We start from the raw sequence: 26,836 nt of genomic DNA, 5'->3' as shown, positions 1-26,836 counted from the left end.
CTAAACCAAGCCCCTCTCCTCCATACAGTATCCTACAGCACTCACCCTAACATTATAAATTTGTTGTCTCCCCCATGAGAATAAAATGAGAAGCTATTTCCTAGGATTATTAACAAGCACCATATATTGCTCAAACTAAGTATTTGACAAGTGTTTGGTAAATAAATTGAAGTAAACTGGGACACCTGAGTAGCTCAGTCAGTTAAGCGTCGGCCTTTGGCTCTGGTCATGATCCCTGGGTCCTAGGATGAGTCCCACATCAGGCTCCCTGCTCAGTGGGGAACCTGCTTCTCCCTCTGTCTACCACTCACCCTGCTTGTGCTCGCTCTCTCCCTCTGAAAAATAAATAAAATCTTAAAAAAAACACAAAACCTGAAATTTTTTTTTTTTTTAAGATTTATTTATTTGACAGAGAGAGACACAGCGAGAGAGGGAACACAAGCAGGGGGAGCGGGAGAGGGAGAAGCAGGCCCCCCGCCGAGCAGCGAGCCCGATGTGGGGCTCATTCCAAGGACCCTGGGACCATGACCTGAGCCGAAGGCAGACGCTTAACAACTAAGCCACCCAGACACCCCAATAAACTTTTTATAAGGAGTTCATTTTTGGAATTCTTTCCACAGAAATCTTAGTATTAACTGGAGATCCTAAAGCAGGCGATTCTAAATGCCATGCTATATAGAAAGGTCTGTGATGGGCTTTAAAAAATAGCCACAGATTCTTTGCAGCTCCTTCCATCAAGATCCAGAGTCTATTTCCCTACACTCACGGTCTGGGCTGGACCTTGTAACTTGGCTTTGACCAACAGAATGCAGCTATGGTGATGCCATGTGACTTCTAAGCATGGCCTCAAGAAGCCTACCAACTTCTGTTCTTGCGCTCTTGGATCTCAGTCACCACAAGACAGGTGAGCTGGCCTGCTGGAGAGGTCATGTGGCAAACAGAGGCGCCCTGGCTAAAAGACCATGCAGGTGAGGCCATCCAGGAAGCACAACCCCAGCCCACCTGCCAAATGCCTGCCAGTGCATAAAGTGAGCACACTCAACACCATGCCGAGCACAGAGGAGCCCACCCAGAGGAGCTCTGCCCCAACACAAAGGTGAACGCACCGTTACTCTTTTATGTCATCATGTTTGAGAGCAGTTTATTGTTTTGCAGCAACAGATACTGACGTAAGGCCATGATGAATTTTTCTTAACTGCAGAATGCATACGAGTTTAAGTCAGAGTTCCCAACACTGGCACTGCCAACATCTTGGGCTGCCCAACCCTCTGCTGTGGAGTAGCAATCCTATAGCACACCCCAAGCTGTGACAACTACAAATGCCATCAGACAAAAACCAAGAGCAGAGGGGCACCTGGGCAGCTCAGTAGGTTAAGCGTCCGGCTCTTGATTTTGGCTCATATATTGATCTTAGGGTTGTGAGATCGAACCCTGTGTTGGGCTTCACATTGTGTGTGGAGCCTGCTTAAAATTCTCCTTCTCCCTCTCCCACTGCCCCTCCCACACAGACCCCCTCCCTCCAGAAAAAGCAAAAGCAGAATACTGTCTGCACCTCAAGGGGACTGACATGTCCACAAGGGAAGGAAGGATTCATTGCTTTTGGGGGCATTCTTTGTGCTGTCTCTTTCCATTAACTTCTGAGTTGATGCATATGTTCTTTTCCTCCTCACTGGTCCCCTAAGGACAATTAGTGAAACAGACACTGGTAGTAGCCTCTACCTTAATCCTGTGAAAATCAGCCACAAGGATATCACTCTTCTGTTACCACAAAAGAAACAAGACAGATGCAAACATAAACTAACCCTTTCAGCACAGTGCCTGGGCCCCGACAGATACTCAAACTCCAGCTACTTAGAGAATTCCAAAGACCATGGAAAACAGAAATGGCTAAAACTAGCCAAAACCGAGATCTAAGATACTTTAAATCCAGCAAGTTTATGAACCATGTATAATAAAAAATAAAAACAGGGCGCCTGGGTGGCTCAGTTGGTTAAGCGACTGCCTTCGGCTCAGGTCATGATCCTGGAGTCCCGGGATCAAGTCCCACATCGGGCTCCCTGCTCAGCGGGGAGTCTGCTTCTCCCTCTGACCCTCTTCCCTCTCGTGCTTTCTATCTCTCATTCTCTCTAATAAATAAATAAAATCTTTAAAAATAAATAAATAAATGAATAAAAACAAAAAGGTAAAATATTTAAAAGTAAATTAACTAGGGCACCTGGGTGACTCAGTTGATTAAGCATCTGACTCTTGATTTTGGCTCAGGTCATGACCTCAGAGTTTTAAGATCAAGCCCTGTGTTGGGCTATATGCTTAAGAGTCTCTGCTGGAGACTCTTCCCCCTGCCATGTGCACACATGCTCTCTCTCTCCAAAAATAAATAAATAAATAAAATAAAATCTTTAAACATAAATTTAACACATTTGACAAACATCCCAAGATTTACACAGCATAGGTTCCTAACCACAGATATGTAAGGGATGCTAAACAAAAGTTCTGAATAGACTAAAATTTCCCAAATTCCCATCCCCCTCATATGGAGACTTCCTCATACTGCCCAAATTTCTACTAATGGCAACCCAGGTGCTCAGTCTAGGACTATGCTATCCTGTACAGTAGTTAGTAGTCACATGTGGTTTTTTATTTTTTATTTTATTTTTTAAAGGTTTTATTATTATTTTTTAAGATTTTATTTATTTGACAGAGAGAGACACAGCAAGAGAGGGAACACAAGCAGGGGGAGTGGGAGAGGGAGAAGCAGGCTTCCCGCAGAGCGGGGAGCCCGATGCGGGGCTCGATCCCAAGACCCTGGGATCATGACCTGAGCCGAAGGCAGACGCTTAATGACCGGGCCACCCAGGCACCCCACATGTGGTTTTTTAAACTTAAATGTTTAAGTTAACTTAAAGTTAAGTGTTTAAGTTAACTTCAGTGTTTAAGAAACTAAAAGTTTCTTAGTCACTTGAGCCATATTTCAAGTGCTCAAGAGCCACATGTGGCTAGGAGCTACCATAAAGAACAATGCAGGTGATAAAATATTTCTATCACTGAAAAAGAATTCTATCATACAAGGCTGATCTGAAAGACAGAAATTAAAAGCGATGTAAAAAGCTTCTTACTAGGGCGCCTGGGTGGCTCAGATGGTTAAGCGTCCGCCTTCGGCTCAGGTCATGATCCCAGGATCCTGGGATCGGGCCCTGAGCCTGGCTCACAGTTCGGCAGGGAGCCTGCTTCTCTCTCCCTCTCCCACTCCCCCTGCTTGTGTTCCCCCTCTAGCTGTCTATCTGTCAAATAAATAAATAAAAATCTTAAAAAAAAAAAAGGTTTTTACTGGAGATGGAGAAATGTACCACTTCCAGGAGTGGGGCAGTCTTTCTTCTATCCAGAGTGCTCACTGCTGCATACCAACAGGTATACAGTCATTTAAAAAAATAACACAGAGGGACGCCTGGGTGGCTCAGTTGGTTAAGCATCTGCCTTCGGCTCAGGTCATGACCCTGGGGTCCTGGGATGGAGCCCTGGGTTGGGCTCCTTGCTCTCAGCAGGGAGCCTGCTTCTCCCTCTCCCTCTGCCTGTTGCTCCCCCCTGCTTATCCTCTGTCAAATAAATAAATAAAATCTTTAAAAAAATAACGTAGCACCAAAAGGTGTATTTATTATATAAATACCTACATGTTGTTAAGTTCTTCCAATCAAATATAGGAATCAAGCCTGCAAGGCTGCTCTGCTGTTAAAAAAAAAGAATGATTTACCCACTGACTTACAACATTAATCTCAACAATTTTAGAAGCTTTTAATTTTATTATTATGTTTTTAAGTTAGCATTATCTAAATCTGGGAGCAAATGTTTGGACCAGAAGAGCTGCTATTTTAAAGCTCTTCTCCCACAGCCGAAGGGAACCTCCTCAAAGTGCAGTCTGCTCCTCAGCAGCTCAGCATCTTCCTGAATATGTCCTTTTAAATTACGGGAAATGTGTGCTGGTCAGTTCCCATATTTTAAGAAAAGGTACAAAGAGCATGATGGTCACTTATTGATTCAAAAAGCATGTTTTAAATGCCTTCCCAATCAATGTAAGGCACCAAGACTCCCCTGCTCTGAGTCCATCAAAACCCAGGAAACTCTCCGGCCTCCTTTCTCCTGTCTCTGAGTCTACAGCAGCCACCCCAAACTCAAATCCTGTTGGGAGGGAACCTAAAGCTTTGTCGAGAACTCTCTTACCCATTCTCAGGAAAACTGCCTAGAAGTTCACGTCCTCATTATATGGTTTCACAGGCCACTGTCCCCAAACTTGACTGTGTAGCAGATTCACTTGGGGCACTTCTCTAAAACCCTGCAAGTCCTGGGCTTACAAATGGACTGATGGACACTTCCAGGGAGTCTTGACTCACAGGTTTGAAAACTAACCCTGCCCACCAGCTCAACTGGTGTGCCCTCTGCTTCCAACCTGTGCTGGATAGGGAGAAAAAGAAGCAGGGCTTCACCACTGTCACTACCAACATGAGGTAAACGCCATGAAATGATAACTGTGGCCAAAGTGACCAAGAACAGGGGTGACCTTTGGAAAAGCCTATTTGAGGAGGAGACACTCAACTGAAACCTAAAGGATTAAAGACTCAGTACTGAAAACAGCAAAAAAGAATGGGGATGCAAGGTGGACAAGCCGATGGATGGGTCTGGAGGTCGGAAGGCTAGAGAAAGTTATAAATTTTGAGAGTCATCAAAACCATTAGTAAACAGCATTTAAAACAGACATCGGAACGGCCGTGATCACCTGAGAGCCCAAGAACTGAGAGAAACCTGGACTCAAGACTGAGAAATGCCAGACACCTGAGGGCATGTAGGGCACACAAAAGAGGAAACCTGGAAGGAAAACAAAAGGTAAGCAGGAACTAAGACAGGAGAGTGTTTTAAAGAGGTGGTAGTGGTCAACGGAGTTCAATGCCAAGAGACAGAATATGCTGAAAATAGGAAAAAACAAACAAACCAACCAACCTTTTCAGAGAGCTTTCTCACCTCAAACAGAAGCAGAGAGGTGCTTACAGACAAGGAAAATAGAAAGGAGATGGAAAGAGACTCTCAAGTAATTTTTTTCATCCCTGACCCCACAATGACCTGAAAAGCTCAGCTCTATTCCTGAACTTTGGTTCTGTGAGACACCGAGAATCCTTATAAAACATTTACTTTTCTACTCAAGTTCTCTCCTACTGGTTTCTTTCACTTGCAACTAAGTCTTCTGTTCACAAGCTTGGGCATGAAGGGAAGGGAAGGACATAGGAGACAGGGAGTTAGGAACCCAAGAAGAACAGGGTTAAGGATGAAGCTCTAGGTAAATATAGTGGAGTTTTGTTTTTTTTTAAAGATTTTTTTTATTTATTTGTCAGGGAGAGAGAGAGAGATCACAAGCAGGAGGAGGGGCAAACAGAGGGAGAAGCAGGTTCCCCACTGAGCAGGGAGCCCGGTGCGGGACTCGATCCCAGGACCCTGGGATCACGACCTGAGCTGAAGGCAGATGCATAACCAACTGAGCCACCAGGCGCCCTATAGTGGGTTTTTTTTAACAGTATCCCCTGAGGGGCACCTGGGTGGCTCAGTCGGTTATGCATCTGCCTTCAGCTCAGGTCGTGATCCCAGGGTCCTGGGATGGAGTCCCGCACCGGGCTCCCTGCTCAACAGGGAGCCTCCTTCTCCCTCTCCCTCTGCTGTTCTCCCTGCTTGTAGTCTCTGTGTGTCAAGTAAATAAATAAAATCTTTAAAAACAAAACAGGGGCGCCTGGGTGGCTCAGTCGTTGAGCGTCTGCCTTCGGCTCAGGTCACGATCCCAGGGTCCTGGGATCGAGTCCCACATCGGGCTCCCTGCTCCGCGGGAAGCCTGCTTCTCCCTCTCCCACTCCCCCTGCTTGTGTTCCTGCTCTCGCTATCTCTCTCTGTCAGATAAATAAAATCTTTAAAAAAAAATAAAAATAAAAATAAAAATAAAAACAAAACAGTATCCCCTGAAAATTACTTTCCATCTGTAGGGTGACTTTATTTGGAGAAAGGGTCTTTGCAAAAATCATTAGTGTGGCTCCTAATCCAACAATTGGCATACCTTTTAAGAGCAGAGACGTGCACTGAGGGCCAAGTGAAAACAGGCAAAAACTAGGCTCCTGGCAACCACCAGAAGCTAGAAAGTAGAGGGAGCTGCCCAGCCAACACCCTGGTTTCAGACTTCCAGCCTCCAAAACTGTGAGAGAGTAAATTTGTTGTTTCAGCCCCTCTGTTTGTGATAATTTCTTATAGCACCCAAAGAAAAGTAACAGAGTACTATTTCAAAGCCAAGCAAAAGAACCCCTGAAAACTTTTAAGACAGCAACCACAATGATAGGATAAAGCGCATGAGTCGGCTTGGAGAAGCACCTGAGGAAAGGAGGAAGGCAAAGGGGCCAAACATCCTATGTAGCAGCGGTAATGGAGGCAAACATTCCAGCTCTTGAACCATGCTAGGCAGGAGGGTAAGCATTTTATTTGCACCATCTCATTTAATCCTCATAACTACCCTGAGATGAGAAAATTGGGATAGAAATAACTCACTTAAGGGGCACCTGGGTGGCTCAGTCGGTGAACTGTCTGCCTTCGGCTCAGGTCATGATCCCAAGGTCCTGGGATCGAGCCCCACATTGGGCTCTCCACTCAGCAGGGAGTCTGCTTCTCCCTCTCCCTCTGTGATCTCTCTTGCTTTCACTCTTTCTCAAATAAATAAATGAAATATTTTTTAAAAAAGCACAAGCTTGTTTAAAAAAATAAATTTTAAAAAATAAAATAAAATAAAGATTTTATTTATTGGAGAGAGAGTGAGAGAGAGCAAGGGAGCATGGGGGTGGGGGCTGCAGAGGGAGAAGGAGAAGCAGGCTCCTCGCTGAGCAGGGAGCCGGACACAGGGCTCAATCCCAGGACTCTGAGGTCATGACCTGAGCTGAAAGGAGACACTTCACCAACAGAGCCCCGCAGGCGCCCCAAGAAGGACTTCTTTATAAAAACAACATTGGTGGCCAAAGGGGAACAGGAACGAGGTGACCCTCAGAGAATGAGAACAGGGCAGAGAACTGAAGCAGCGGGAACAGATCACCTGTCCAGCGAGTAGCTGAAAAAGACACCAAAATTAATGAGGAGGTTAAGTTATAGAAGACTTAAGTCAACTTAGGGGCGCCTGGCTGGCTCAGCTGGAAGAGCATGCAACTCTTGGTCTCAGGGTCGTGGGTTCAAACCCCAAGTTGGGCACAGAGATTACTTAAGTAAAACCTAAAAAAAAAAAAAAAGGAGACCTTGTCATGTTTGACAAAGTTCTGTTCTACTACAGAGCCCCTGAAGAAACTAAAGATAAAACTGCTGGTAAATATGTTTTCAAGTGGAAGAGTTTTCCCTTTAATAATATATGAAGAAGGAGATGCCGACGCATAAGCCTTCCAAGATGAAAGAGTAAGGAAGAAGAGCTCATGCTAGATGGTCCACAGTGTAATAATTAAGAGCACAGGCTCTAGAGGCAAATGACTCAAGTTCAAACACGGTCCCACTGCGTAATCCCCGTCAGTTTAGCCATCTGTGAAATGGGGCTATTCAAAGTACCTGCCTCAGAGCTGATGCGAGAATCACATGGTAATAATAAAGTTCTTAGCATGGCGCCTGGCATGCTAGGTACACGACAAACATGAGCTAACAGCACTGGGATCACCAACAGGGCAAAATGAAGTCCATCTACTACCAAGGGAATGCTAGGTGGAGGTGCCAGGCCAAGGTCTGAAGGAATATATTTCAACAGGGAAATCCTGGAGTACTTCTCCCAACATATTTGACATATACAAACATCTATGCCAAGTGGAGAGTATAAATCCAAGCACAGTCCTGCCCAGGGCTTCTCTTTGCCCAGATCCTGTTCATCCTCTATCTCCTGCTCGCTGCTCAAATGCTTCAACCTCTGGCTTCAAGATGAAATTCTAGAGGGGTGCCTGGGTGGCGCTCAGTCAGTGAAGCATCTGCCTTTGGCTCAGGTCATGATCCCAGGGTCCTGGGTCTGCGTGGGGCTCCCTGCTCAGGGGGGAGTCTATTTCTCCCTCTTCCTCTGCCCTTCCCCCTGCCCATGCTCTAATAAATAAATTTTAAAAAAATGAAATTCTTGCAACCCCTATGGCCCTGTCTGCCTTGTTTCTCAGCAGTCTTTCCCACCACCTCATAGATGTCCCTCTCACCAGGGCAGAGCTGGTGTCTCCCCTCACTGCCTCAACAGTAGATGCTCCCTGACACTGCTCGGCCCTTGAGTGAGCACGTTACCGCTGCTCCCCCTTCTCCTCTACAGGTTCCTTCCTCTCCACACCTGACAATGCTCTAGCTACTCTATCTGAAATCAGAACAGAGCAGAGTCCTCCCTCCTCACTGCCTCCCACACCACACTGTCAATCCCTGGCCCTGGGGAATCCTGGCAGTAAATCCTCTGGTCTACCTCTCTCAGCTGAATTTGTTACTCTGACCAGCCCCCCCCACCCCTGCCCAAGACTGTGGTAGGCCCTAACACTGTATTCTGATACTCTCCCAACTTCTGATCACTCTTTTAAAAGCTCCTCTTCCTCTACCCACCCTTAAAGCCACACACCCCACTCAGGACTCTGTCCCAAGGCCTGTTCTCCAGCTACAGCAGGTTTTCAACCTTTACAGAGAAATCTGTGGGTTCTTCTCCCCAGGAAAAGGCACAATCCTACACCTATAATGCTCAAACAGCAGGGGGAGGAGGGGAGATGAACGTATCAGGACAGAGTGCTCATGTCCAGATGAGGACCTCTCTGGTCCCTGCAGGCACCCTGGGCCAATTCCCTAGATGTGGCCCAGTTGGTTTAACCACTGCACTGCTCTCCAAATCACTGCTGCTCAGATGGCTTGTTCTTAGGCTCCCTCTACACTCTTAATAAACTGAGGATCCGAGGGCTTTTGTTTCCGTGGGTTATCTATGGATATTTACTATGTTTGAAATTAAAACAGTTGTGTTTTTTTTAAGATTTTATTTATTTATTTATTTATTTATTTATTTGACACAGAGAGAAGGAGGGGGGGGGAGAGAGAGAGAGAGAGAGAGAGCAAGCACAAGCAGGGGGAATGGCAGGAGGGGAGAAGCAGGCTCCCTGCTGAGCAAGGAGCCCGATATGGGGCTGGATCCCAGAACCCTGGGATCATGACCCGAGCCGAAGGCAGCGACTTAACCAACTGAGCCACCCTGGCGCCCAAAACAGAGAAGGTTTTAAAATGTTTAATAAGCCGGGGCGCCTGGGTGGCTCAGTTGTTGGGCGTCTACCTTCGGCTCAGGTCATGATCCCAGGGTCCTGGGATAGAGCCCCGCATCGGGCTCCCTGCTCCACAGGAGGCCTGCTTCTCCCTCTCCCACTCCCCCTGCTTGTATTCCCTCTCTTGCTGTCTCTCTATCAAATAAATAAAAAATAAAATAAATGAAATGTTTAGTAAGCCTATTATATATTACCATAAAGGACATTTTTACAAAAAATAGCTAGAAGGGTGCCTGGGTGGCTCAGTTGGTTAAGCGTTTGACTTCAGCTCAGGTCATGATCTCGGGGTGCTGGGACTGAGCCCCGCTGTTGGGCTCCACATTCAGCACAGGGTCTGCTTGTCCCTCTGCCCCTTTCTCTGCTCATGCTCTCTCTCTCTCTCTCTCTCTCAAATAAATAAAATCTTAATGGGGTGCCTGGGTGGCTCAGTCGTTAAGCATCTGCTTTCGGCTCACGTCATGATCCCAGGGTCCTACGATCGAGCCCCGCATCCGGCTGCCTGCTCCGCGGGAAGCCCACTTCTCCCTCTCCCACTCCCCCTGCTTGTGTTCCCTCTCTCGCTGTGTGTCTCTCTGTCAAATAAATAAATAAAATCTTAAAAAAAGAACTAAGAAATCATTTGATGAGAAGAGCAGCAGTATTTTACATTTTAGCCCCCATCTCTTTAATGTCCACTGAACAGGGAAGAGCTGAATTCTCATGTCTGTTTGTGCACTCAATCTGCTGCAATCATATGTTGCTTTGGTTGAAATATAGGAGGAAAATTCAGTCTCACAAAGATACACAGTTGGAAAAGGAAGAAGTATTTTAACAACCTTTTCAAATAAATGTGCACAGTCTTGATACTAAATCAAATCTTGACAAGTGGTAAGTTTCCTACAAAAGGGAAGTTCCAATGTGGAATCTGAAACTGTGTCAGTTAACTTTTAATACCATTACATTAAATTCCATGGGATTTATCCCATTCTTGTGTTCTGAATGGGTCTTTTACCATCTGTGAGTTAGCAGCATCACACACAGGCCATTGGGAAACTATCAGTTCACTAAATTAAGCAAATCTTCCAAATGTTGACACATTTCATTACATAATATTAAAAAGAAACATTTCCTAAGCATCATCACCTACAAGAAGTCTTTAAATACTGGGAAGCTGTCAAGCTCATGATAGCAGAATCAAGTTTTCCAAAATTCTAATTTCCATTTGAAAGCTCAAATTTTATCACTGCCAACAATACTGTCAGTTACATTCCTTGAAATATCTAGTTCACTTGGTTCATTTTCAAGAAAGTATATGCCGTATAACTAAGCCTAATCTAAAGGGCCATCTTCTGTCAGCTGTACCTTCAACGCTATGGCCCAACCACTTGTCCAGAAGACTGCTACAGTACTCCAGGGCACACTAGTGCTTTATGCCTGCTTCCCAATTCATCTCTCAGCTGGGAAAGAAATGGGTACTCAGGGTTAAAGTTTAATAAAATTAATTTTTATGCTTCATCAAAGACACTAAACTGGATTTTTCTAAACACAAGCTCATGGTGGTGAATACTATGACTACAATGAATACTATAACCGGTTTGATATCAACAGCCTTGATTCATGTTAAAGAACCAGCGGTTTACCCACCACTGCTCTGGTACCATCAACTCAAATGTCAACACAGTGAATGTCAAATAGCATCTAATGACTGCGTAAGCAGCTCTGACCCAATCAACCACACAAAAAGAGTCCCAGATCATACTTTAAGACCGCCCCCCCAGTAATCATGATTCCCAAAACTTCAATTACCATCTAAATAGTGTTAACTCTGAAAGGCCTGCCTCCAATCCAGACCACTCCTCCAGAGCTCCACATACACATACACAAAATCCAATTATTTATTGGGCATCCTGTTTCAGAGGTTGTAATACTCCAGTGACCAAAATTCTTGTCTTCATGGAGCTTAGTACTAGTGGGGAGATCAGCACAAGGACTAGCAAAGCAGAGCAAGGTAAAATGGTAGAGATTAATGAGAGAATGACCTCTGAGGCAGGGATATTTGAACAGAAATGAAGACAGTGAACTCAACAAACCAACCCCTAGAAGAGCTTCACAGGGAGAGGAACCAAAAGCCTAAGGACTGATCCACCCTTGAAGGAAGATGTCCTAGAGTCCTCCAACCCAACATGCATAAACTAAACTCCACCCCACCCCTACTAAACCACTGCTCCTTATTTCAGTAAATGCCAAATATCCACCCAGATGCCCAGGACAGACAGACACCTGTGGTCTTCTTCCCTTCTTGCCTTCCAGGCAGCCATCACATCTTTCAGTCACCAGCTGTTACCACCCTAGTCCAGACCCCTTCCTCTCTACACCAGCACCCCAGATGGCCATCTCTGGCCAGTCTTCCTCCCTCCTCTGAACATGCTCCAAGCTCAAGTACCACGCCATGGCCCAGATTAGGTCAATCTCCTCTTTAAAACCCTTTAAAGGTTCCCCAGAGCCCTCAAGGTAAAAGCAGGGTTAAAGTTTGGAATTTCCATCCCTGATGAGCTGTGCTCTCTTTCATTCAATAAATAATTACTGAGCACCTACCATTACCACACAATAGACAACTGTTCTGGGTGCTGGAGATACAGTGGGTGAAGGAGGCCAATTGGTGGCTGCATGAGAAACACTCAATCTCCTCAGCTTCAAACACACTTTCCTTCCCCTCCACCCACCAACTGCATGCCAGAGAGGCTCCATCCAACTAGAGGGTCCTTCGGGTCTCAACTTTAAAACACACTTTATTCCTGGGGCGCCTGGGTGGCTCGGTCGGTTAAGCCCCTGACTCAGTCATGATCTCTAGCTGTCCCTGTAACCCCCTGCCCTTGGATTTCTCTTTTGCACCTGCTTGTTAGGCTATTAAACTATAAATTCAGTGAGGCCCTGGGACACACCCATTCTGTGGCAGTTTATAGCCTCAGCACCTACCGGAGAAGGTGCTGAATAAGCACCTGTTAAACAAATTTCCAGTTATAGTACTCATAAAAATATATGAAAAATATTTCATTGTTATTATCTCTAACTGACAAATCAAGGGACACCAAAAGTTGTTTCGTAAAATCAAAAAAAATTCAGTATCATAGGGGGTGTGGTGAAATCTTTTGAAAAATAAACAATAATTTTGCCAGTTTTCAAAATGAATTACAGTATCAAAATTCTCCTATAAAGGTGAAGAAAGCCCTTTAAGAAAAGAAAACAATGTGAGAAGACTCTGGAGAAAGTGAGGTAGTAAATCTGACAGGGATTTGCAAAGACATCTGATACAGGGGCGTCTGGGTGGCTCAGTCTGTCTCAGTCTTAACGCTCAGTTAAGCGGCTGCCTTCGGCTCAGGTCATGGTCCCAGGGTCCTGGGATCAGGCCCCACATCCTCCCACTCCCCTGGTTGTGTTCCCTCTCTCGCCGTGTCCTTCTCTGTCAAATAAATAAATAAATAAAATCTTAAAAAAAAAAGAAGACAGCTGATACAACTATTCCATCCTCTGAATTAATAATATCCCTCTGGAACTGTTAGGAAGAAAGAAAAAATCTCTTAGTAAGCTGTCTTCCAATAACATAGGACATTACCACGGTTAAAGGGACTTTTACAAAGCAAGGCCACTAGCAGCAGAAATGGCTAAAGGGTGTACTGTGGGCAAGGCACTGCTCTAAAAGCTTCACACATCTGTCTGCTCACTCCATCCTCAAACCCACCCTAGGAAGGCGGTTCCAGAACACCTGCTTTACAGTTATGGAAAGAGACACAGAGAAGTCAAAATCCGTACCCAAACCAGCAAGCTGAGTTACAGAGCTGGGCTCTAACTCCACAGTGGCAGTCCTTTCAGAAAGGAGGGAATTTCTCTCCCTCTCAAGTTAGGAATTATTTTAAAGTTCCCACAACAATTTTTTGAAAACCTACTCTAGAGGCTTTAACACTTAACATTCTTGTCTAATTAGAAAAAGTCCAGAATTTTTTAAAGCGTTATCAACTACAACACTTGGACAGGCAGTCAAGAGAATCTATAATATTTATCAGGAATATATTTTATAATTGCCACAGGACTGAGTCAGGAGACAGGTATACATAAATATACAATTATCCACAAGTAACCAATATGTTCAACCAATACCCTGGTAATCCCAGTCCTGACAGGCTAAAGAACATACAAGTCTTTCTCCCTCTTGGTACAATGCATTTTTAAGCTTGGAGTGCCTAATTACTAAATCGTAACTTTTTATCAGTGACAATATAGGTTCAACTGAATAATCTCTTAAAAATTACCCTAATCTTAACTTGATCTTTAACTTTTTTTATTTTTATCTTTTTAAGTAATCTCTACCCCAAACGTGGGGCTCAAACTCATGAACCCCCAAGATCAGGGGTTGCAGGCTCTACCGAATGATCCAGCCAGCTGTCCCTGGTCTTTTAAATCCGTGTGTGTAGAAATGGCTTTCCCCAGAACTTTAAGTTAGTAAGTCAAGTAAGTGGATACTTACTTAAGTCTTTAAGAAAGCAACACTGCTCTATAAAAGAAGCTTTTTTATCACTGGAAGCCAGCAGGAGTTTTTTCCCATCCATTACTGTGACAGCTAATGCAAGGCACTGCCACCATAGGACTAAAAGGGTTAAAAAGCTTTTGGCACCGGGGCGCCTGTGTGGCTCAGTCGGTTGGGCGACTGCCTTTGGCTCAGGTCATGATCCTGGAGTCCCGGGATCGAGTCCCTCGTCGGGTGCCCTGCTCGGGAGGGAGTCTGCTTCTCCCTCGGACCCTCCCCCCTCTCATGTGCGCTCTCTCTCTCTCTCATTCTCTCTGTCTCAAATAAATAAATAAAATCTTTAAAAAAAAAAAAAGCTTTTGGCATTCCTCTGACCAACTGGAATGCCTACAGATTGCCTATATTTCCTAAATAAGAGTTCTGGAACAAAACACATAGCTTTAAAAAGTGCTGCTCCATTTTTTTACCAGAATAGTCAACATGATGTTGCATTACCCAATGTACGCACACCCCCCCCCAACGTACGTTTAGACCAGCCCCTTCCTTCCACCGTTACACCGTTACGCGCTGTGTTTGGGAAATGCGTCTCTGACCTGTCAATTAAAGCTTTTTACGTCTTTATTCTATGTTCACTAAACCAAACACTTAAGTGACCCATCTTACTTCATAATTTCTCTTAACCATTCAGCAATGAATGCAAACCCGAAATCAGAATTATCCCCAGGGTTAAAGATTCTAAGATTTTTTTGTTCATTGGCTTACTAGACTTGCGATAACAGAGATTTCAAAATAATATAGCATGCCATATGGTCAAGCCCAGATAATAACACTGAGAATATCTGTTACCAATCCACTAATGCTCTTAAAAGCCAAAGTCTGTAGACAGTAAGAATTTAATCCAATTTGGAGACCAACATGAGCCAGAGAAACCAACATGGGCAGAGAAAAAAACAATCCAGTGAAGAAACTATAATAAATGCCAATACAGCATTTACTGTCTAAAATCAATGTTAGTCATTAAAGAATGTATTAGCTAAAAAGCCAACTGATGGTAGGTAGGTAGTCTAAAGATATCCTGAAGACCTTTCTCAAAGCAATCTGTAGAAATACAACTTTTTCAAACAAACCAATGGAAGACAGAAACTTTTAGCAAAGTAAAAAGTAAAAGAACAGAGCTTTGAAAAGTAAGTTAACTCCTCATAAAATGAGTCCCTTTCTCAAGCTGTCACTCTAAGTCTACCAAGGTTATTCAAGCTTTGCAATCAAAGTCACTAGGCACAAAAAAAATTTTGAAAAGAACTTTTTTAAGTTTTACTCTAAAAAAAAGACAGTACAGGGGCGCCTGGGTGGCTCAGTCAGTTGTGTCTGACTTTGGCTTGGGTCCTGGGTCCTGGCCTGGAGCTGGACTCCCCACTCAGCAGGGAGTCTGCTTGTCCCTCTCCCTCTGCCCCTTCCCCGACTCATACTCTCTCACAAATAAATACAATCTTAAAAAAAAAAAAAAAAAGGACATTATTCTGCAGTCTTTTAAAAGTCTTCTAAATCTGCTCTGAGATGAAAATTCAATCTGAGGAAACTAACTGCAACTATCCCCCAAAACAGAAGTAACTCAAAATATTAAACAAAGAGAAATCTTTATTTTCATTAATGTCCTTCAATAGACATTAATTAAATGGCTGAGTACTTATGTGATGATATCCATACAGCCCCGTGGTAAACACTAGTATCATACCAGAGGAATAGTTTTTGTCCAATACGTGTTCATTTAAGAAAGGCTCTATTCTGAGTCAAAACTGCATGGTTGAACAATTTCCTCTATATGCATACTCTTGAATCATTCCAACAGAAGATGGAATGTAGCCCTAACACTGGTCCCCCAGCAGCAAAAAAATGGGAGTAAGTCACAGGCACAATCACAAAACTTAACTTTGCTTTCCTAAATTCTCACTTCTAAGAAAAACGTGTAGCACTTCTCATGTCAGTGAATCCAGAAGCACGTAAGCAAACCAGCAGTCTCCACCTGGACAGAGGCCTTGCAGCCCAGCCTCACAGCCTCCAGAGATCCCACCCCGGACAACAGCCCTAACAGGGTCTGACAGGATCGGTCTCTAACCAACCATTCCAGATACTCTCCATTTCTGGCCAGTTCTAGTTGTTAGAAAGTTAAATTAAGCCGAAAGCTACCATCCAATTGTGCTGTGTAGAGGTTCTCAGACCATTTCCATGTTGGTGGCACCAACTCTGTCCCCACCCACACACCCAATATTAGTAAGGAAGCAGAAAAGGAACTGCCTATTCACTTTCTTGTTGCAATATATACCTTCCGGAAGAATCTAGAATAGACCCTATCTTAACAGAATTCAAACTAAAACCTTACTTTAAAATAGTGAACCCCTCAACCCCCCAAAATACTGAAGCTTCAAATTCGAAAACAGAAAATTCATGCAAAATTCTCACTGATAACAATTCTCTAAAGACCTTACTGTATCTAGAGTTGAAAGGAACTTCTTACAAAGCTAGTACTTCCATTTATTTGCTAATCATAAAAATAATGTACATGTTTTCCTAGTTAATAATCTCTTAAGCAGCTGCTTGGCCATCAAATATTGAGATCAGTGCAATCAGATGGAGAGTAAAAACGAAAACACACCGAGAAGAGCCCCCCCAAACTAAACCTACCGATGAACATGTCTACATCACTGACACATAAATTCAGTATTCTGTGGCTGTCAGTGTCCAGCAACTTCCTTTTCCAACATGAAAATTCACACATCGCTGTCTCTCTTCAGTAAATGGATCTCACAATCCCAACTACAAAGCTTCCATAAAGAGGAATTAAGCAGATACAGCTAATACTACTTCCGTATGCGAACTATGTAATTCAAAGGACTTAAGACACGTTTAAATACCTTCTGAATCACAAACAATTCGCAAGGAAAAATACGGGGGGGGGGGTGTCTTCAAAAGTCCGAGGGCTCGGCCACCACCCGGGCGGAATTTTCGGCTCAACTCCTCCCCCACCCCCACCCGCTGCCAGCGCAGAGCTCGCAGGGCGAAGGGGGACACGCGGCCCGGGATTACTTCCTCCCTCTCCCCCCCGCCGCCCCGGTCCTTCTAAATAATGTAAATGGGGCCCAAAACACAATCGGGGCGCAGGAGGCCGGGAGCGCGCGGCGGCTGACAATGGCAGCGGCGGCGACGCGCCATCTTGCAGCGGGGCCTGGCCCGAGCCATTCATTCGGCGCGGGGGCGGGGGGCGCGGGGACCCCGGCCCGGCCCCGCCGCCCGGCACCACCCCCCCGGCCCCCGCCCCGCCCCGCCGGCGCCGCACCCGGCGAGGGGGAAACGACAGCGGGCTCGCGGTGGGGCTGCCTCCCACTTTCCGCTAAAAACGAAAACAGCCGAGAGTCGCGCGGCTCGGTCTTCCCAGCACGGCTCTTTGTGTCTGTCTGCCTCCAACCCACCCCGAACCGTCAGCGGCGCCCGGCCGCCGGCCGCGCCTCAGCTTCCTCATTTCACGGTCCCCCTTCCTTCACCGTGTCGCCACCAAACACTAACTTCAAAGGCCCCAGGAAAGGTGTATTTAAAACACAACGTTCCTCCGGAGAAACGGGCGAGCGCCTCAACCCGCTGCAGAGCCCCGCCGCTCCCTTTGTTCTCGCGGCACCGGCCCGGCCGGCCTAGAGACCCCGGCCCAGCGCACCCCCGCCGGGGCCAGCCTGCGGCGCACAGCCCCCGGGGAGATCGGGCCGGATCCGGGCCGCGGACCCCCGACCCCGACGCGGGACCCAGGACCGCGGGCCCAGATACCCGACCCCGACGCGGGACCCGGGACCGCGGACCCCGACGCCAAGCCTAGAACCCAGGACCGCGGGCCTGGAACCGGGACCCCAGAGCTCGGACCGCAGACCCGGACCCAGGATCCCAGGGCCCCCGCGCCCAGACCCCGGCGCCTCCGACCCCTGCCCTGGAGCCCGAGCTCCGGACGCCGATCCCGGCCAGAGAGCCCAGAGCCCGGCCGCAGATCCCGAACTCCGGACCTGGGACACCCGGCCGAGGACAGGGGCCCGGGACCCCAGCCGAAGCCCGCAGGGTCCCCACCCGCTCCCGGCCCGGGACCCCACCCGGGCGGGGCAGGAAGACGCGCTGCCCGCGGCGGGGTGGGGGCGGGGAGGGTGGGGGCGGGGCGGCTCGGGCAGGCGACTGCGAGGGAGGGGCCGGGGCCCGGGTCGCGGGGCAGGGGCAGGGGCCGCCGCGCTCACCTCGGCGCCTCGTCCCGCCTGACTCGCCCGCGCCCCGCCGCCTCAGCCGCCTCGGCCGCCGCTCTGGAGGTGGTCGCGCTCGGGCCGCTCCGCGGGCGCTGCGGGCAGGTGCGCCGGCGAGGATCGGTCCGGTCCCGCGGCGGCTGCTCCACTCCCGCGCCCGCGCCCGCTCCCGCTCCCGCTCCCGCTCCCGCTCCGCCGCCGCCTCCGTCCGCCCCTCAGACGCCTCCAGCCATCGGGATGGGCGCGGCGGCCCCTGCCCGCAGCCTCGGGAAACCCCACGCCGCGTCACCGCGCACGCCGCGCGCGCACGCACGGCCCGGCCGCGGCCGAGGCGCGCGCACGCCAGCGCGCTTTCTCCCAGCGCCGACCCCAGGAGCGTGCGCGAGCCACTTAAAGGGGCCGCGCCCGCCCTAGGGGAACCAGATCGCGGAGGACCCCAGGCCTGGTCCGTCCCTCGCGGGTGCCCCAGGAGCTGCGCGCGGGGCCCTGCGCTAGCGTGGGCCTCCCCGCGGCGCACCCGCTCAGCTTCCCAGCCAAAGGGACGTGGGTGGAGTCTGCAGGACCACAGCTGGGACTCTCCTGGCCCTGCACCCGTCCCCCATACACGCATCCCGCACTACATCCCGCACACATGCCAAGTACTCCCACCTGGCATCCTGCACCCGGCATTCAGCACCCCGTACCTGCACTCTGCACGGCTACCCGCACGTGCACACACCCAGACCAGGCCGGCTTTCAGGCCTGGGGGTGCAACCAAGCTGACTGGATCCCACAGGGACCCACACTGACGGGGTCAGCCTCTAGGGAAGCCCAGCTTCTCCCGGCCCGCGAGTGGATGCCCACCAACCGAGGGACGGGGGAACAGGGCCAGTCTGTGAGCTTGGGCAGGTGCAGGCAGTGTGGTCTCGGGAGGTCAAGCCTAAGGCACTCCTGTTGGGAATGGCCGCCTGGACAGGGAGGTGTGACCACGGAAAAGAGTGTCAGGAGGGAGACAGTTGGTCAACCTCTGGGAAGGCTGCTGAGAATTGAAGCCCCTCAGGTGGGAGCAGAAAGGAGGTGAACGTGGGTCATATATGTGCAGCCCATAGATACCCCCAGGAATGTCAGTGGAACGGTCCCCCACCACCACCTCTGTCTTTCCAACTGGCCCCTGGCTCCCCAGTTCTAACAGCTAAGCTGGCCCCCGGCAGCCCAGTTCCCACGGGCTCCCTCCCTTTGGATCCTGCAGCCCCTGACCCTAATCACCCCAGGCCAGATGCGGGCCCCTTTTCCTCCAGGCCCGTGTGTATCCTTCCAGCCTGGAGCCCATACCTTCCCACCCAGGCGTGGGCTGCGCCCTGTCCCTCCCCCTCCCACTCCATGGGATCTCCTACCAGCATACAAGCATGTCCCCATCATTCCTGGACCCCTTCCTCAGTTCCTGGTACCGGATGCTCCAGGCTCAGCTTACACTCTCCCTGCCCAGCCCTGAATTCAGCCATTTCTTCAAGGAGCCCTGGTGTCCTTTAATGGGGAATGGTATTTAGTAGCCAGGGTCAGGGCTCCAGGTGTGCTCACTGCTACAGGAATACCATTGCTTCAGCAGACAGAGCTAGGGAACGAATGTATGTATAAGCATACATGCACAAACACACACAAAGTACCCCCCACCATGTAACCAATCTCCCATGATTGCTGCCACCGCACCCTCCTAACCCCTCCACTGGGCCACCACAGTCCCACCCCAGCAAGGAGATCCACCTTGCTCGGCGGACATGACAGTTCCCATTGCCCATCCCACAGCTTCCAGGTTCCTCTGTCCCCCTTGCCGCTCCTTAAACATACCAGTCACCACATCCACACTCTGCCCTTGTGGCTCCATCTGCCCAGGAGGGTCTCCCCCATTACCTCCAGTCACCTCCACAGAGAGGTCTCCCCCGGCCCCTACCCCTTTGTCCTTCCCCAGTGCCTTGTTGGCTGCATTTCTCTTTAGCTCTCGTTCCTGAGACCTCACACGGTTTCATCTGCGGGCAGCTTTGCCCCTTGTCCATCTCCCCTGACGAAGCTCGTACTTTGACTCTCTTGTCCGCTGCTCCAGCCACCAAGCAGGGTATGAGGCACACAGTGGGTCCTCAGGGAAAGCTTATGGGATGGGTGAGAGGGGTGTGAGCGATGCTCTGTGCTCTGAATGAGAGGGACAAGATTCAGCATGACGACCAGAGGGGCAGGGGAGTGGGGAGTGTCGGAATCGAACGGTCACTGTTGTCCAGCACACGGCTGGCAGCCCTGGGGACTCTGCGGTGCTGCACGCTGCTCCAGAGGAGAGGTGGACGATGCAAAGTTGGAAGGATGAGTGTCCTGAGGTTGGCAGGTGGGTCCCAGAAGCAATGGACCCACGGTCCTAGGCGCAGGGTCAGAGACATCCCTCTGAATCCAGCAAGTCGGATGCCAGCCTTCAGGGCCTACCTAGGCCCAGGACTTAGAAAAATGGAAATGAGGAGGGAGAAGAGGAAAATGAGATGGGAAAGGAGGAGAAGGAGGAAGGGGAAACAAGGTGGGGCAGGGCCAGCAGCAGAGCAGAAAGAAATGGGAGCGATGGTCTCTGTGGAGACCTCTGTACTCCTGTGGGGATGGGAAGAAGCCTGGGGGATGCTCAGAAGCCCTACTCCACCAGCCTGGCCTGACTGGGCAGCAGGGGTGCTAAAAGGGCTGGCCCAGGGCTCCCCTGTCCCACAGGCCACTGCAGCCCTGATTGGGCCCATCCCCAGTTACCCCAAGGCCACAGAGCAAGGCCACACATGAGGACAGCAGGCCAGAGCCTGCACCAGCCATCTGAGGTTTTGGGTGTAGACCTGGAGCCCCCAGCTAATCTGTAGGTCTGCGGGGGAGGGCAAGGCCTTCCCTGGAACTTGCCCTGTGGCCCAGGCCTGAGACCCTCCTATACATGTTTATGGATGGGCGTGAGGGCAAAGGTAAGGGGAAGGTGGGATGAAAGGAGTAGAGAGCCCTGGGCCCTTACTTCCAGATCCCTGCACAGACTGGGGCCTCATCCCCCTTCAATGCATAGAAGCCAGGGACCCAGGGCTCTTCTCCCCACTCCAAGGCCAGTCCCCAAGTAGCAGGGGCCCTCTAGCCCTGGGGACACCTGCCCCGGTCAGCTCTCAGGAACCTACAGGAGCTTCTAGCTTCTAGCCAGAGACCTTTGGGCCTCCAGGGTATGAAGGGCACTCTGGGGGCGCCTGGGTGGCTCAGTTGGTTAGGCGACTGCCTTCGGCTCAGGTCGCGGCCCCGGAGTCCTGGGATCGAGTCCCACATCAGGCTCCCAGCTCAGCGGGGAGCCGGCTTCTCTCTCTGACCTTCTCCCCTCTCGTGCTGTTTCTCTCTCTCTCTCTCTCTCTCTCAAATAAATAAATAAAATCTTTTTTTAAAAAAGGGAAAAAAATGAAGGGCACTCTGGGGAGCCTGCCCACCCTCCCCTCCCCTCCCCTCCACCCCTTTTGTCCAGGCCTCCTGCAGTTTGGGCTCCCATCTGCCGCCCAGCCTCCTCCTCAGTGGGGCATAAGTCAGGGCTCATGATGGACCCGCTGCCACGGAAAGAATTTGTGCCCAGCTGGCCAGGAACTTAGGCTTCTCCTGATTTCCTGGACATACGCCTCCCTTCTCTAGATAAGTGGCTTAGAGATCAGCCTGAAGTCCTGAGTCCATGGCCACACCCTGTCAGCTGCACCCAGCCCATGGCCAGGCCAGCCAGGTGGCTGCAGGGCTGAGCAGAGCCTGAGGCTGAAAGCAGTGGTCCTGGCTCAGCGCCCAGCCTTCACTAAAAACCTAGGGTGTGCAAATGCATTATTCAGATGCTCCCCCTTCATCTGCTCTTTAGCAGGAAATGGTCTGACCGGAAAGTAGGTCTTTTTAAATCTGAATTATTCAAACAATTTGTGCACATGACCAGGACCCAAGCCCAGGGGCTATGCTCCAAGCCTAGCTTTAAAGGGTCTCAGGGCTGTAGGGGCCGCTCCCTTCCCGCAGGGCATTGTCTGTTCTTCTACCGCAGCCATCCTGCCTTGGCTCCTAGTAGATGAGGCCCCTGGCCCCAGAGGACAGGCCTGGCACGAGGAAGGGAGGGAGAGGGTGCAGAACGTAGGTAATCCAGAAGAAGCACTGATCAGTTCTGCGGCAGCCAGAGGCAGGGTCTGGTGGCAGAACGGGCTCAGGATGGTGAGGAAGCCCGCCCCTCCTTCCTTCTCTCAGCAGTGCCCTCTCCAAGTGCCCACCGGGTGCCAGGAAGGCCCAGGTCCACCCCGATGTGGGGCAGGTCTGCTGGAAGGGACAAGGGGAGAGCGGGATGACCAGCGGAAAGGTGACCGTCAGTGGAGCAGAGCCTGAGGAGTGGCAGGCATTGCGGTGCGGGGCTTGGAGCGGTGGGCAGCTTCAGAGCCCAGGAAAGGATCAAGGCCTGAGGTGGCAGGGCACAGTGTGCCTTGTGGCCTTAGGGAGGATGCTGGCTATTTGCCCCTGGCTGCTGTCAGACTGTGAAGGACCCCTGGACCCTCCCCCTATGCAGCAGAAGCAGCCCCTCTCTCTCCCAGGCCTGTCCCTTGTCCTTAGGTCCCCCGCCGTGCCTCCCATGACCGGACCTCCAAGCCCATGATCCTCCCCGTCACCTCCCTTTGGTGACAAAGCAGACATCCCTCATGGGGGCCACCAAAACTTGGGGGGGCAGTGGAGAATCAGAAAGTGCCAAGTGAGGGGGGACGGCAAGTGCAGGGCAAGTTTCCCCTGAGATTTGGAGCAGACGCCCAAGGGAAGGTCCCGGAGCCTTGCCACTCCCAGAAGGAGCCCTCCCAAGTGGGTTGAGGCCGTGGGGGCCGTGCTCAGCTCCAGCAAGCATCGGGGCGGACTTCCCAGGACACTTGTAACAGGAGAGCCCACCTTCCTCGGTGGTAATCTGTGTGGCGGGTACTTCTGGTCACACCGCAGATGGGGGGTGGGACCTGCACCCGTAGAGCTGGAGAGCCTGGCTCCATCCAATGGCTCTGGTGCCACAGACCGGCCCAAGCAGAGGCTTTTCACATCATCCTTTGTGGAGTGAGACAAACCTCTCTGATGGAGAAAGATGCAACCATTATCGAGCAGAGCAGCATTCCCCACGTGTACCCCAGAAACGTGTGTACCCACAGGAATGCACAGATGTACACATGCCAGTCGGGTCAGCCAGGCTCAGGTAACAGGTAGCGGGAGTGTAAACCAGCTTATGTGAAGGAGGCAATCCGCTCACTCAGGGGATGAGTCTGTGAGCCGACTTCAGGCATCCCTGGATCCAGGTGTTCCTGGAGGCTCTCGGGGCCCATCTTCCTGTGATCTCCAGCCACAGTGCTCCCAAGACAGATATCTGTATGTTGCTCTGAAGGCCCTCCGTCAGATTTTGTGTGGCCCTGGAGGCAGGGAAAGGAGGGGCCGCGGTTAGTGCCCTGGGCTGGGGACAACATGCACTCCCCAGAGCAAAAGCGGGTGCTGTCCCCAGGAGGAAGAGGGCTTCTGGACAGAGAAATGCACAGGGGTCCCTATCTGCCTCTTGGCTAAAAGCAAGGTTTGGGCAACAGCTGAGCTACTTATAAAATGAAGCCTCTGTTGGTTGTTGAGTTCAAGGCCCGCAGACACCCCGGTTCCCTGTGCCCCAGCCTCTGGCCTGCTCCATCCTGAAACCGGATGCTGGAGGCAGGGCCACAGCCGCCTCTGGGGTCTCCGGAGGCAGGGGCATTTCCAGTTCTGGGCTGGGTGGCTCCCTTGGCAGACCTTCCCCCAGCGGCCCGCAGAAAGCTGGATGCTCACCTCCCCAGCGTGGGAGCATGGCTACCAGCCATGCCACGGGCATCCTGGGCCAGGACTGGGAACACTGAGCCAGGGACCCAGAAAGTGTGATGTCCACTCAGAGAGAGACCAGGGTCAGAGAGGGGCACACCCAGACCCTGACACCCAGGACCAGGTGAAAGGGGGGAATGCAGGGAGGCCCCAGTACCCAGAGTGCATGGGGTCTGGGAGAGAGAACCTGCTGGGTGGGGGCCTGGGGGTGGCTGCTGCCTCAGTCAGGCCTTGGGACTCTGGGCACCCCCTCACCCCTGGCCTGGCCAAGCCTCCTATCCTAGGTGCCGCCAACAGGCTGGAACATGCTTGGGGGGGGGGGTGGTCCCTGAGGCCAGGAAGTGGGAACACAGCCCCAGGGTTGCATATACCGTGGGTAGGCCACACCAGCTTGGTGGGCTGCAGGCCCATGCAGGGTGACTGAGGCTTCTGCCTGCACCCCAGCCTGAGCCCAGGCTTGACACTCCCCCGCCCAGAGTGGGGGCAGCCTGCACATCACCTCCCCCCTTACTTGCTGCTGCAGACACGATGAGCAGGGCCTGATGGGAGGAGGCGTGGTGTGGGGATCACAGTAACATGCCCAGGGAGGTGCTAGGCCTGTCCTGGTCTCTAGCTCCGCCGGCCTGCCACTGCCGGTGCCCTGCCTTGGGGAGGGGCACCCTGGCTGTTCTGGGGACTCATCTCCCCACAGATAGTGCTCTGGGACTTAGCTCCACCAGCACCTGCCAGGTAAACAGCTTGCATCTGTGGCTCAGCAGGCAGGAGGCGGATGGGTGGTCCAGTGCCCGGGCATGCCTGTTAAGCCTTCCTGAACCCATTGCCCTGTCCAGCCCAGCCAGGGAAGGGGCAGCCCAAAGATGGACCCAGGGGCACCCCGAGGATTCTGGACTGCAGTCATCTGATAGGAAGATGCCACTCAAGGCCATTTCCAGCAGGTGGGCAAGCACTGAGCGGCCTTCCCTGGAGTTGGGGAAGCAGGACAGAGTCAGGACCAGCGGCATAGCGGGGAAGGGGTGTGGATCCCCAGTGCGGCCATGTTATGTGCCATGCCGTGGCCGCTGCAGCATGGACTGAGTCATGCCACATTACGTGCCGCATCTTTCACAAACTGCCAGGTCATATCTGACAGCCCGTGCCAGCTGGGTTTTGACACAGGGGCACACCCTGGCCCGTGGGGCACCTGATGAGAATAGCCTTTTCTCTGGGCCTGTATCCTGGTCATTGTCCCCATTGCCCCTTCTCTGGCACAGACTTGCAAGGACTGTCGTCTCCAAGAAAAAGACCCCTCCATACCGCGTGTCCCCTGAGGCGGCAGGGACTCAACATCATGGCCCGAGCGCCAGTGTTCCCAGCCCACCGGCTCAGCTCATGGTACTGGGTCTCCATGAAGAACTTCCTGCCCACAAGGCACCCCATATTCCCCTCACCAGCAGGGGACACCCCTCCGGTCCTCCCACACACAGGGTTTTCTGTTTTAGATAATGGCACAATACACAACACATAAAGTTTACCACTCAGACTCCCTTTTTTTTCTTTAAGATTTTTTATTTATTTATTTGAGAGAGAGAGAATGAGAGAGAGCACGAGAGGGAAGAGGGTCAGAGGAAGAAGCAGACTCCCCGCTGAGCAGGGAGCCCGATGTGGGACTGGATCCCGGGACTCCAGGATCATGACCTGAGCTGAAGGCAGTCGCTTAACCAACTGAGCCACCCAGGCGCCTCCACTCAGACCCTTTTGAAGGGTACAGTTGATTGGCATTTAGTACTTTCACCATATTGTGCAGCATCCGCGGCGTCTCCTACCAGAACATTTTCATCGGCCCGGAAGGAAACCCCGTGCCCGTTGAGCAGTCCCTTCCCGTTCCACCCCCAGCCCCTGGCAACCACTGATCTGCTTTCTGTTTTCATGGATTCATCTGTTCCAAGTACTTCATATGAGCAGAATCATATAACATGAGATCTTTTGTATCTGGCTTCTCTCAAGGGTCATCCACCTTATAGCAGCTGTTGGTGCTTCATTCCTTTCTACGGCTGAATAATTCCATGCCCAGACACACCGCACTTTGTTTATCTGTTCATGGACGTTTGGGCTGTTGCCACCTTTCGGCCATTGTGATTAGAGCTGCTACGATTGTTAGCATGCAAGTTTTTGTTTGAACACCTGTTTTCAGTTGTGGGTTTTTTTTGTTTTGTTTTGTTTTGTTTTTTTTGTATTTATCTAGTCGTGGAACTGGGGTCATACATAGCTCTGTGTCTACCCTGAGGAACCACCAAACTATTTCCCGCAGCAGCTGATCTATTTTACATTCCCAACCAGCAAGCTTTGCGCAGTGGCAGTATCGTAGCCAATGAGGTTTATCCGAGGCGCGATTATTGCTAATTGAAAACTTTTCCCAATACATTCCCAACCAGCAACACACAAGGGTTCCAAACGTTCCACAGCCAACACCTGTGACTATCTGCCTTCTTGATTGTGGCCATCCTATGAGTGTGAAGTGGTTACTTCCTTGTGGTTTGATTTGCACTTTCCTAGGGACTGGTGATGCAGAGCTTCTCTTTGTGTGCTTATTGGGCACGTGCATATCTTCCTTGGAGGAATGTCTATTCCAGATCTTTGCCTTTTTTTCGAACTTTTTTTTGTTGTGGTTGTTGAGTTGTAAGTGCTCTTTATATATTCTGGACACTAGACCCTTATCAGATATGTGATTTGTAAATATTTTCTCTGGTTCTGTTAGTTGTTTTTTCACTCTGTTGATAGCGTCATTCGATGCACAAAAGTTTTTAATTTTGATAAAGTCCACTTTATCTCTTTTTTCTTTCTTGGCTATTGTGTTTCTGGTGTCACATCTAAGAAACCGTTGCCAAATCTAAGTTTTTTTTGTTTTTTTTTTTAAAGATTTTATTTATTTATTTGACAGAGAGACACAGCGA

At 50.3% G+C, this 26,836-nt stretch overlaps 1 protein-coding gene and 1 pseudogene across 3 annotated transcripts in view; one reads left to right on the top strand and one right to left on the bottom strand.

Annotated features, from left to right (window-relative positions):
* GNB1 (G protein subunit beta 1) overlaps positions 1-18,308 on the bottom strand; it is a 96,377-nt gene extending 78,069 nt beyond the window's left edge. For 2 of the 3 annotated variants that reach the window (XM_028108217.2, XM_028108218.2), the window contains exon 1: positions 18,066-18,304. The gene's annotated coding sequence lies outside the window, so the exon portion shown is untranslated. Of the gene's footprint in view, positions 1-18,065 lie in introns of all 3 variants that reach the window. The other variant, XM_028108219.2, reaches the window with a different exon arrangement.
* Positions 18,309-26,224: 7,916 nt separating this feature from the next.
* LOC114213427 (U4 spliceosomal RNA) lies at positions 26,225-26,307 on the top strand (annotated as a pseudogene).
* Positions 26,308-26,836: the final 529 nt, after the last annotated feature.

The sequence above is a fragment of the Eumetopias jubatus genome, unplaced genomic scaffold, assembly GCF_037043125.1.
Source record: "Eumetopias jubatus isolate StellerSeaLion01/CBP00866 unplaced genomic scaffold, mEumJub1_p1.0 scaffold_4, whole genome shotgun sequence".
Classification (NCBI taxonomy): Eukaryota; Metazoa; Chordata; class Mammalia; order Carnivora; family Otariidae; genus Eumetopias; species Eumetopias jubatus.
This window is presented reverse-complemented; position numbering and strand designations above follow the sequence as displayed.